This window comes from Lithobates pipiens, unplaced genomic scaffold, assembly GCF_037356315.1.
Source record: "Lithobates pipiens isolate NorthernLeopardFrog02 unplaced genomic scaffold, aLitPip1_a1.2 Scaffold_11, whole genome shotgun sequence".
NCBI classification, from domain to species: Eukaryota; Metazoa; Chordata; class Amphibia; order Anura; family Ranidae; genus Lithobates; species Lithobates pipiens.
In genome coordinates this window covers 18864545-18877865 of record NW_027507696.1, presented here as the reverse complement: position 1 = coordinate 18877865, position 13321 = coordinate 18864545, and positions in this window count along the sequence as shown.

Sequence of the window (13321 nt, the reverse complement as noted above, 5' to 3'; positions counted from 1 at the left end):
CCGAGCGTATGTACACAAGTCCATCAGACAAAATTCCAAAGAATAAACACGTATGGTAGGAAGCTAGGATGAGCCAGAAGTGGTCGGTCTTGTAAACTAGCGTTCGTAATGGAGAATTAACATTCCTGGTGTGGCAAATTATGAAATCTCGAAATGCAGCGCACATTCTCTTCTTTAATGGGATAATAATGAAGCTGCTTTGCTGGTGATACTGATAGAGTTATTGTAAACTACCTTTCAAAGGCTTTTTTTTCTAGTGATATCAAGAATAATATTATTAGGTTTTTTTGTTTTTGTAAGATACAAGTATGTTGGTGTCCCTTGTCAATTTTATTTTTTTAAATGTTACAGCCTACTCCCAAACACATAGCCAAGTATTATTCTCCACAATTTTTTTATTGTGCAATAAAAAAAGAAAACAAATACAATTAGACATGCTATCTGCCAATAGAACTTAACCAAAAAGTGCATCTATGCATCCAAAAATATAGAAAATATAACAAATCAAATCATTATTATTCAACCAAAAAATAAAATAAAAGCCTCATGCATGTGTCCTGCTTCTTAATATAGGGGGTCAACAGTGCCAAGAGTTGGTGAAAGCAGGGGTCCATCATCCGGAGATAATTCCGAAAATTATTCTTTTGAAGCTCCCGCAGCAAAGGCATATGACATTTTTGGTCCAAGAACTCCTCCTCCTCCTCCTCCTCCTGGACTGGACTTGGGTCAAAGCAACAACTACAAGGCCAATAATAAATAACACGTTATCTCCTCCGATTCCGCAACATGTCTGGTTGACAAACAGCCGCTCAGAAACGAACTGAAAAGCACGAAATGAAAAGCGTGAACTGAAAAATGCTAAATGAAAAGCACAAACTAAAAAGCGCTAAATGAAAAGTGCAAAATTAAAAGTGTGAATCGACACTCACCAAACTTCTACTAACACGAAATTAGCAGGAGCCCAAAGGGTGGCGCTAAGGAGCTGAAAAAACACGTAGTATGTTTGTGTTTGTTGGCCGGCAATTCCTTGCCGTTTGTATGCAAGACAAAATCCAGGCACATGCCTTCGGACAAAAGTCTGAGATTTTTTCTGCAGAAAATCTGATCGTGTGTACAAGGCTTTAGATTGCACTATATAAATATTAGAAAATGTTGCTAATCTAGCAGATCAAATGTTGTACTGTCTGCGCAAGCATTAAAGCGGAGCTCCAGTCCCTTATATAAAAATGAAAAGTCAGTAGCTACGGAAACTGTTGCTGCTGACTTTTAATAAAAAGTCACTCACCTGTCCCATGATCCAGCGCTGTGCTCGGCCCAGCTGTTTTCCTCTCTCACGATGCCTGCATCTTTACTATGGTGCCTACTGCGCACTGTGAATGGTCCCTCAGTCTTCTGGGACCTGTCACGTGTCCCGGAAGACTGCGTGAGGGAGGGGGAGATGGAGAAATTCTGTTTCTGCTTCCAATCGACTAGGTGGTCAGAGTGGAATGGAAGCGGGTACTTGTCAAAATCGGGTACTCGATCCCCCTCCTCTCCAAAAGCTCTAAACAGCAGCGGGTGTATCCATTAGATGTAAACACTGACATTGAATTAATCATTCAATATAGCATCAGCAGATAGGATAAAATATATGCCTGGCACTGAGCAGCCAGTTTTTCCATGGACTATGGGGCGGGGGGCGTTTGGTAATGGGATATCCATGGAGCCGGTCCTCCGCACTGTAATGTAAAGGGGTACTGTGATATAAAGGGGACTGTACTGTAAAGGGGCACTGTAATGACAGTGTTCCTTTACAATGCAGTCCCCTTTACATCACGTTATCCCTTTACATTACAGTACCCCTAGATCACAGCCCCCCATTACAGTGCCTCTTGTAGTCATGCCTCCCCCACCCTTTTCTCTCTGATCACAGTGTCCTCTAACTTTTTGTGTTCCCTGCACAGCAGGATTCAGCCCATGTGTCCTCTCTAGGGTCTCCAGCCCCGCAAACGATATCATAGTATCAGCAGGGCAGGGGGCTGGAGGAGCTGCCTATCTGGATTATATTAACAAGCAGGTAATTACCCACTTGTTAATATGAAAAAAAGTCTTGCTCTGTTTACAGATATCCAGCTCCTCCCGCCCCCTGCTCTGCTGATAGGATGATATCAATGCGAGATGGGAAAGCCGGGAGTGGAGACAAAGGCATGGTCACATAGTGGGAGGTGAGTCACCACAGTCTGTGTTAGCCTGTCCGGATTGCGGTGGCCACTTACTTCCGCTGTGCAGCCCCGTCATCATCTGGCCACTCTTGTTAGGACATGTGGCCCTGGCACACCAGTCCAGGCCTGCTGGCAGCTGAGGGTGTCAGCGGTCCATATACAATAGCCAGCACTGCAGATCCTTCAATCCATACTGTTTAGCGTGGATGAGGGAATTTGGATGAACGAGATTAAATCTTAACACGTATGGCCAGCTCAACTGGTTGTGGCCAGCTAGATACTTCCACACAAGTGATTTTGCAGTCAAGATCAAAAAGGGGCAAATGATTCCGAAAGACATTTTAGGGCTATGACAAAAGTAAAAATATACATAGATATATAAAACATTTGAATTTGGAGCCTTGCCTTAATGATCTTATGCTGGCCATGCACTAGACAATTTTATGACAATTTAGTAGCTTTCAATCAGCTTTCACTCACATGTAGTTGCCTATTTCCCAAAGACTAGATGTTCAAAAATTGGATGGTGACTAGTGTTCATTTTGGTAGCAAATTTCAATTTAGCTTAAGGGTCCTTTCACACGGGGCGGATCAGTGCTGATCTGCCCCGTGGATATCCGCTTGGTCAGCTGGGATCGCCGGAGCGATCTCCACTGAGCAGTAAAATGACAGGTCCATCTCTGCACACTGCGCAGAGACAGACCTGTCACAGCACCGCTCTCCCCTATGGGAGATCAGGTGACGACGGACCGCAGTGTCCGTCGTCACCCGATCCGATCCGATGACGGATGGTAAAATAGCTTTTTCCTCCGTCACACTTTTTCGGATCGGAGCAGGTCGGATGTCAGCGGACATGTCATGGAGCATCCGTTCAGGTCCGCCTGAAAAACTGACAGGTGTACCTGAACAGATCGGTAGTGTGAAAGGGGCCTTAGTCTTAGGACTAAAATGCCATTGTAGTTTTAGTCCCATTTTATTCTTCTGCAAGTGTTTTAGTTGTAGTTATAGTCTTTGACTAAAATGCCATTTTAGTTTTAGTCCCATTTTAGTCATTTTATTTTAGTCAATTAAAATCTAAAGTACATTTTAGTTGAATAAAATCATTGTAGACAACTAAAATCGAATGCATTTAGTTAAATTGTAATGCATTATTTAAGCATTTCTCTAGAATTTCCAAACTCATTATATACTCCTGAAGTAAAAAAAATCGAATATCGTTATTATTTATAGTATTAAGGTTTGAACAAACTCGCAGATACAGATTTAGCCACTCGGCACGATCTGAGGAGGCCTGTAATGCTGCACAGTGCTCAGGACAGTGGTTTGAGGGGGCCTGTAATGCTGCACAGTGTTCAGGACGGTGGTCTGAGGTGGCCTGTAATGGTGCACGGCAGGGCTGGACTGGGACAAAAATTTGGCCCTGGACTTCATCCAGACCAGCCCACTTTAATTTTGCAAACAAGCACAAAAACAGTATATAAAACTATACGTAATTGTGCAAAAAAACATAAGTAGCATAACATAAGTAGTCCTCACTAACCTCTTTTATTATTTCACTTATTCTCCTCTGTGTTTTTCTCATCTTTCTCACATCACTGCGTGAAGTTGAGGGCAAGCCACGCAGCCATTACTTTGTCACTGAAACCGGCCCACTGAGCCATCGGCCCACCGGGAAACTCCCTGTAGTCCCAATGGCCAGTACATGCCTGGTGCACGGTGGTCTGAGGAGGCCTGTAAAGCTTCAGAGTGCTCTGGACAGTGGTCTGAGGAGGCCTGTAATGCTGCACAGTGGTCTGAGGCGGCCTGTAAAGCTGCAGAGTGCTCTGGATAGGGGTCTGAGGAGGTCTGTAATGCTGCACAGTGCTCTGGACGGTGGCCTGAGGAGGTCTGTAATGCTGCACAGTGCTCTGGACGGTGGCCTGAGGAGGCCTCTAATGCTGCACAGTGCTCTGGATGGTGGTCTGAGGAGGCCTGTAATGCTGCACAGTGCTCAGGACAGTGGTTTGAGGGATGGCCTGTATTCCACAGTGCCCTGCATGTCACTGCCAGTGATCAGAGGGGGCCTGTAATGCACAGATGCACAGTGTTCTCTGGATGGATGGTGGTCTTAGGGGAGGCCTCAGGCTTGTGATAATTGTGTTGTACCACAACTGTTATTACTGTACACTCACAGTCTGCTCTGCTCTGGGTGCCTGGCCGCATGGTCATCTCGTCAGGAGTCGGGACAAAGGAGGCCTCAGCCTGGCTGGCCTGTAAAGCACAGTGCTGCTCTGACTCTCAGGTCTATGGCAGTCGTCTCGTCAAAGTGCGCTTGCTTGCTGGTAGCAGATTGCTGAAGCAGGCGGATCTCTTAAAAAAACGGAAGATAGTGCACGAGGGTAAATGTCCCTGCCTCACGTTTTCATCCCGTTTTCGTTCGGCAACGAAAACGAATCTGATTTCTGTCATAGTTTTCGTCAATGAACATTTTGTTTGTAAAATGGCCATGTTCTATGTGACTAATGCGTTGCAACCACAGGTCAAGCGTTTAGCTTGCGGTTCCGATAGGGGCTCTCATGACTTCAACAGGCAAGTTCGACAGATGATCCCACCACTCAACATGCCACATTCATTTTGGCATGACCCAACCACCACAGCATGTGAACAGCCCCCCTGGCCGTATGGAAGGCTTTAGGTGGGTGGTTGGGTGGCAAAAAAACTGTGCCTCAGCTGCCTGTTTTTACTTTTCCCCATCGCCTGTCTGAAAAAGGTTTGAATAAGTCATACATTTGTCATGATTCTACAATGGTATACAATCAGGAATTGAACATGTAGATCTATAATGTAGCTGATATTGCACAAATGCAACTAATGCAGAGAGTCCTAAGCCCACCACCATGTGATGTTCCACATTTAGTAATGAGAATGATTTTACATACTACTATAAAATCTTAGCTTTATATGTGGCAATTTATCTGTCTGTGGCTTTTATAAATGAAATTGAATTCATTGAATCTTCATCAGATAAAACAAAAAAAATGCTTCATTTATGTCTAGCCCCATAATCATTCTGAAGAAAACAAGTTCCTTTTGGCAGGGCACATGTTTATGCACCCCCTTGTCTTAGAGGGACAATAACAGGTACTGGGAAAAATCTATTATGGACAAACACTTCCAGGGGATGCCTGACTAATGCAGAGGTCGGCAGGACCCACAGATATATGATCATTAAACTGTCCTTATAGAAATGGCTAAATTGGGCTACAATTGTGTCAAATCTACGTATTCTGTAAAAGGATTGTGGGTACAGAAGATACCATTCTTTTTCCAAGTTAATTTTGAAGTGTTGAAAGAACATATCTTTGCTAGCTATTAGAGATACAGGGGTGGAAACCTAATGATACCAATTATAATGCTAATTATACCCCAAGGCAACCACAAGTAATATACATACGAAGGAGTATTATGTTTATTAGACCACAGTCAATCCACAAACTACACTCAATGTAAATACTGTTGACGCCTCGTATTTCCTGGTATGGTGTTCAACGTTGAATCTAAGACTATTTTTAACGATGTCTACTGATGTAATTGATTCTAAAGCTGGTGTTGTGCCTAATGTAAATGAAAAAGAGTTTCCTATAAATAAAATGATAACACATAGGCTCTATTCACATGGACAATAGGGTGCAGACAGTTTGCTGCATTCAGAGGCGGCTAAACAAAATCTGGTGCACCTGGGCACAGTAGCCAATCAGGTTATAACTTCAGCTTGTTCAATGCCAAAACCCCCTCCAAAAAACTGGAAACTGATTGGCTTCTATGCAGGGCTACACCAGGTTTATCACTCTCCAGTTTTAGTAAATCAACCCCACTGTCACACCGTTGGATGTGGATGTCGGTACCCACTGGGTCTTATTTACTAATTAAGTGAAGTGAGGTGCCTGTGATTATCTCAAGCTTACAATCATGGGCAAGAGAAAAATCCATCCTGCGTGTGTTTAGATATTTGTGTTCAATTTAACACTATTGTATTTTCCTACATGTTCAGTATGTGTATCATCTGGTAAGATGTGATGTTTGGGGACATCATATTAAATTACACTCTTGGGTTGATTTACTTAAAACTGGAGAGTGCAAAATCGAGTGCAGCTCTGAATAGAAACCAATCAGCTTCCAGCTTTATTGTCAAAGCTTAATTGAACAAGCTGAAGTTAGATGTTGATTGGCCAATCAGTTTCCAGCTTTTTTGTCAAAGCTTAATTGAACAAGCTGAAGTTAGACGTTGATTGGCCAATCAACCAAGCCAATCAACGTCTAACTTCAGCTTGTTCAATTAAGCTTTGACAAAAAATCTGGAAGCTGATTGGTTTCTATTCAGAGCTGCACCAGATTTTACACTCTCCAGTTTTAGTAACATGCAATAATGCATATGGTTTGATGTTTGCTGGGTGAAAATAGAAGTATGGGATTCCTTACTTTAGCTTTATCCTATTCCCTGTGAGCTGCTAATTCATACAAATTGTGTCAGCCCTCTGAGAAGTTCACCTTTTTTTGTTAAAATCAAGGTAAATATCTGTGGGAGGGGCTACAGTCATATCTGGATTCTTATGGCGACAGTCTTGTTGGGTTCCACCTCCTTTCCTTTTCCTCTGTTCCATTGATGGCATTTCTGTTCTCTTCTCCCTCCTCCTCTCACACAGCACACAGCTCAGATTGATTTTCTTACAGACAGACTCTATCTGCACACTGTGTAGCTGTCTGCTATACTGCAGTTCTGACCTGTGAAGTTGCCAGATAAAAACGGCTGTGCAGCATAGAAGTTTGCAGATAGAGGCTGTCTATAAGAGAATCAATCTGAGCTGTGTGCGGTATGGTTGTCAGGAAGGGCTAGCCAATATCCAAGATGGCAGCCGAAGAATACGAACACCTCCGGTGCATCTGCGCACTGCCTGTGCGCGCAGGTGTGCTTGTGCGTGCATATGCGCGCACATGTGCGCATGAGAATCCAAGACCTGTCAGATTGCACCCGTGTGCATGGGCGCATCTTTGCGCACATCGGCTTGCACATGTGCGCATGCGTGTGCGCGCGCAAACGCACCCGGTAACAGCTTTGGCACCCAACAGCCTATTTAAACACTGCCAGTGCACAGATACGGTGCTGTCTGCTCTACAGCAATCCTGTGTGTTCCTGCTACCTGTATCTTGTTACCTGTTCCTGTTACCCGACCTGGCTTGCCTCTGACAATTCCTGCTATCCGCCTGCACCTGACCCGGCTTGTCTGACCACCGCACCTGCCTGCTCCTTCTACTACCTCACTTCCAGCCAATTACCGACCCGGCCTGTATCCTGACTATTCTTCTGCCTCCTCATCTGCTCCTGACGTGTCCGCCAGTCTGCGCGACTCTGCACTCCTGCGCTCCCTGTCTGCTCTACCCGGGGGCCTCGAGTCAGAGGTGTAAGAGAGGCCGTCCGCTGCATATCAGGCTCTACCGTCAGGTACGTGACAATGGTGATGTCAAAAGGAGCTTAACGGGCATAGCATTCATGGACGATGGTGGGCACAACCGAATTCTGAGGAGGCACGGTCCTCCCTACACCTCCCCCTAAATCCAGCCATGTCTTTACCACTTATGTGTTTTCCACTATGCAGTGGAATAGCACCGCGATTGAACTTGTTTACTGTACCTCTTCAGTAGACGCTACCACGTCTCCCAGTGGAGGAGGGACAGAAGGAGGAGGTTGTATTGCTGAAAGTGCAGCCACCCCCTCTAAACTTTCAAACAGCAAATGGACCCTTACTGGGACCTATATGACAGATGAAGTGCCGCTGCTGGAAAAACAAAAGGAGGGAGTAAAGAAATAACAATTGATTCGTGATTATGGTAAAATTTGTTAATTATTTAACCTATCCTATACTTCTCCTTTAATTTATTTCACTTCACCTTACACTTTAGTGAGTTAGGCCTAAAGTTTAAGTCCTATGTTGTGTGCATAGATGAGTCATTTGTATGCATAAAACTGTCCAGGCCAAAATAAATTCCATGTGTTGTCAGTTTATTTTTATTTGAATAATACAATTTTTTTTATATGTCTCCTCTACATCTGGAATTGCCCCACGGACTTTCATTAGTCAGCACAGTGGAACTCAAACCTGCACGACAAAAATGTGAACTGTGATAGTGCCAAATTGGCATATCCTAACCTTAAAGCATATCTATGATTAAAATGTATAACCATATATTAATTTACACTACATTTACACTACAAAGCACACAGGGAATCCAGAAAGTTGTGGACAGCAGACAGGGTAACTTACAACATGAAGGACATTTATTAAGTAAGCTTATATTGGATTGTCAGAAATAACTACTGTTATATTTCACCACCCCTTCTTATCAGATTTTTCTTTTTATTAAAATTATACATGTGTTTATTTTAGAGGGGGGCCCTATGGTGGTTTGGTGGGGGGGAGGAGTAAGATACAAGTAGATGTTACATGTATTTTGTTTGGTTTGTAGTATTAAAGCACATATTATTATGGAACTCTTAACACAGTGGGGAAAATAATTGTTTGATCCCCTGCAGTTTTGTAAGTTTGTCCACTTACAAAAAAATGCAGGGTCTATAATTTTTATCATAGGTGTATTTTAAATGATAGAGACAGAATATCAACCAAAAATCCAGAAAAAAACACATGATACAAATGTTATAAATTCAGTTGCAGTTCAGTGATCCCCTACCAACCAACAATAACTCTGGCTTCCACAGACTGGCTACAGTATGTGCTCATGTGTTAGCCCTTGTACACACGGTCGGAGATTCAGACGGAATGTGTTGTATCGGACCGTTTTGTCGGATATTCCAACTGTGTGTGGTCTCCATCGGACTGTTTCTGTCGGAATATCCTACAGACCAACTTTTCCAACTCGCCGGTAAAATTTTCCGATAAAATGCTCCGATCGGACATACTCCAATCATGTGTAGCCTACTCCGACGGACAAAGTGCCACGCATGCTCAGATCAAATTCCTAGACCAAAGCTATTGGCTACTAGCCTGAACGTAGTCCCATCGTAACGAAATAACATCATCATGTTATGAACAATCGGATTTTCCGTCAACTTTGTCCGACCGTGTGTATGCAACAGTTTCAGACAAAATCCGTCGGACAAAATACAACGGATTTGGTTGTCAGAATGTCCGACCGTGTGTACAAGGGCATACACTGATTAGTCCTGTCAATTTAACCACTTAAGGACCAGGCCTATTTTTCAAACTTAAAATATTTTTATTTTGCTAGAAAATTACTTAGAACCCTCAAACACATTATATATATATATATATATATATATATATATATATATATATATATAATTTTTTTTTTCAGACACCCTAGAGAATAAAATGGTGGTAGTTGCAATACTTTATGTCACATCGTATTTGCGCAGTGATCTTGCAAACGCCATTTTTTGAAAATAATATACTTATTTGAATAAAAAAATAAGGAAACAGTAAAGTTAGCCCAATAATGTTATGCTGAGTAAATAGATAGCCAACACGCCATGCTTCAAAATTTGGCCCATTCATGGCGACAAACTTTGACCCTTAAAAATCTCCATAGGCGACATTTAAAAATTTCTACAGGTTACCAGTTTTGAGTTACAGAGAATGTCTAACGATCATGACGATACCTCACATGTGTGGTTTGAACACCGTTTACACATGCAGGCACGACTTACATATATGTTTGCTTCTACACGCGAGCACGGAGGGACGGGTGCTTTAAAAAAAAAAAATCTTATTTATTTTACTTTTTATTATTTATTTTTACACTGTCCTTTTAAAAAACATCCTTTGTAATAGAAAAAAGCATGGCAGGACCTCTTTAATGTGAGATCTGGGATCAAAAAGACCTCAGATCTCACATTTACACTTAAATGCATTAAAAAAATAAACACGGTCACACAAAAGTTCGACTGTCGAGAATGCGGTGACGTACAACACTATGACAAGCCAAGAAAATGAAGTTCATTTCTTCAGAGCATGCATCGAATTGTTTCCGAGCATGCGCAGGAATTTTGCACGTCGGAATTTCTACAGATGATCAGAACACGCTCTCAATCTTTTGCTGGCGGAAATTCGGCCAGCAAAAGTCCAATGGAGCATACACACGGTCGCATTTTCCGACCAAAATCTCTCATCTGTCTTTTACTGGCCGAATTTCCGATCGTGTGTACGCGGCATTACTCAACACAGTGCCTCAGAGGGGAAAGGATCAGATCGTCTCCACCGCTACCGACGGCTCTGGTAAGAGGCAGAGACGAGCGAAACAAGGCGGGAGGAGGGGGGCACCTCTCCCTCCGCCTTTAAAAGTGATCTTTCACCAAATCCCCTGCCGAGACCACATTTATCTAACCGCCTGCCATTTAAGAATATACCGGGGTTATGGCAGCTATCTGCTGTCGTAATCCCAATATTTAACCTCAAAGTACCGACGTATAATGACAATGGGCGGTCTGGAAGTTGTTACGAAGGTGCTCCTAATGACAACTTGTTATGTGTATAAAGGACACCTGTCCACAGAATCTCTTTCTTCCATTCAAACCCACCATCATGGGCAAAATCAAAGAGCTGTCAAAGGACGTCAGGGACAAGATTGTAGACCTGCACAAGGCTGAAGTGGGCAACAAGACCACCAGCAAGAAGCTTGGTGAGAAGGAGACAACTGTTGAAGCGATTATTCGCAAACTGAAGAAATATAAAATAACCTTGCCCTGGAGCTCCATGCAAGATTTTGTCTCATTTCGTAAAGAAGATCATAAGAAAAGTGAGGGATCAGCCCCGAACTACACAGAGGAAGCTTGTGAATGATCCCAAGACAGTTGGGACCACAGTCACCAAATAAACCATTGGTAACAATATGCCGCTATGGATTGAAATCCTGCAGCTCCTGCAAAGTCCCTCTTCCCAAGAACGCACATGTACAGGCCCATCTGAAGTCTGCCATTGCCAATGAACATCTAAATGATTCAGAGAAGGATTGGGAGAAAGTGCTGTGGTCAGATGAGACCAATATTGAGCTCTATGGCATTAACATGACTTGTATTTGGAGGAAGAAAAATGCAGGGCCATGTATTGTAAAATCTTGGATGAGAACCAGGGGTGGCCTGTCCATTATGGGCGCACAGGCACCGCCCACCGTCCATGGCTGCTTCCCCTATCCATGCATCCGGCCCCTTTCAGGGCACTGGTGCATGGATTCCAATGGGGCTGTTTGTTGTAAGCACCAATTAGAGTCTGATGCTCTAATAGGCTTCCATATAGGGTGGGCTCAAGTCGCAAGAGTGTGCACTCTGAGCTCACCCAAGTATGTTACAACAGAAAATCAATATTCGCTGTTGTAACACTGATCCTCCTCCCGGCCAATCAGGAAGCGGTTTTGACACTGGTCACCCGATTGGCTGAAAAGACAGGCGATTCTTTTGGTTACCTAGGAGGAGGAGGGGAGGAGCTTATAGCCGCTATGGAGGAGGGAGCTCGGAACTGAGCAGCTGCACCACGCTGCCTGCCATCTGCCACAGCGGGGTAAGTGCCGGACTGATCAACAAAGAGGGGGGGTGTGTGCCCCTCGAGGGGGGTGGGTGGTTGTTTGCCTCCCCCCAAAAGAAACCACCAGGCGCCACTGATAAGAACCTTCTTCCCACAGCCAGAACACTGAAGATGGGTCATGGATGGGCCTTCCAGCATGACAATGACGCAAAAACATTCCACTAAAGCAACAAAAGAATGGCTCACAAAGAAGCATATTAAGGTCATGGTGTGGCCTAGCCAGTCTCCATACCTTAATCCTATAGAAAATTTATGGAGGGAGCTGAAAATTTGAGTTGCCAAGTGACAGCCAAGAAACCCGCCGGTCACGAGCATCAGCACCTCTGCTGTGCAGTGTGCCTGCTATCCCGCTTAAAAGGACCAACGTATAGCTATGACGGTTCGCGGGATCGTGCCAAACTGCAGCAGTATATTTCCTCCAGATATTTCCTCCACCCCGGAATGAACCTTTAAATTGCAACCAATGTGGGGGACGATGTGTACTTGTATACAAACTTGGAGACAAAGTTTGACCCAAGGTGGGGGCCCTATGGGAAACTGTTTTGATGCCATCTGATAAAATTTGCGCATAAATGAGATAGTTAAAAAGTATAGGTAAATACTTTTAATGGTAGATTCTACTTTCTTAAACTCAATGCTGTATGGTGTTGAAAACAACAGGACACCACCTACAGTTAATTTCTTTTTCCTGTCTAAAGTAGTTCCATCGCTTATCAAAGCAGTATTATTAGCAATATTAATGGCTCTACTTAAAACAGACTCCATGTTTCCCCTTTTTATAAAACGCTCCTTCATGTTCAAAGATTCTACTTAAAAAATGTGATTGTTTCTGCATATTCGTTTTAATCTTAGGAACTGCCCTACAGGTATGCCCTTGATGGTATACTTAGGGTGGCTAGAGTCAGCCCTCAACAGTGTATTACCTGCAAGAAGTTTTCTATAAAGCTTTGACTCTATTCCACCATCCACACCTATCAATGTGACATCAAGAAAGTCAATTGAAGTGGAATTCATGTGGCCGGTGAAACGTAGATTAAGACCATTATCATTTAAATAGGTCAAGCATTCATCCAAACCTCCTATTTCTTTGGTGTAAATAAATACCAGGTCATCAATATAAAAAGAGAAAAAACTTTATACAAGAATGATGGGGACGCCCAGCCCCAAAGATGCGGGACCTCTCCCACCAACCCATATAGAGGTTGGCAAGATAGGGTGAAAACTCATATGATTCGGAATTGAAGGAATTCATCCTCATGTCTGCAAGTTTTCTTTTGGAGCACAATTACTTTATGTTTGATCAGTCCTACTTTCTACAATGTAAAGGAGCCTCTATGGGCGCTTTCTCCATCTCTGGCAAATCTCTACATGGGTTGGTGGGAGGAAAAGTTTTTGTTCTCCCATCATGGTCTGCCATTAAATTATATTGACGATTATTGATGTTTTGAACTTTATTTGGGATAGTGCTGTTATGGGCCTCGCTTCTCTTGCATCCCTCATAAACAGCAACTCCCTCTATTTGGAGTTTAA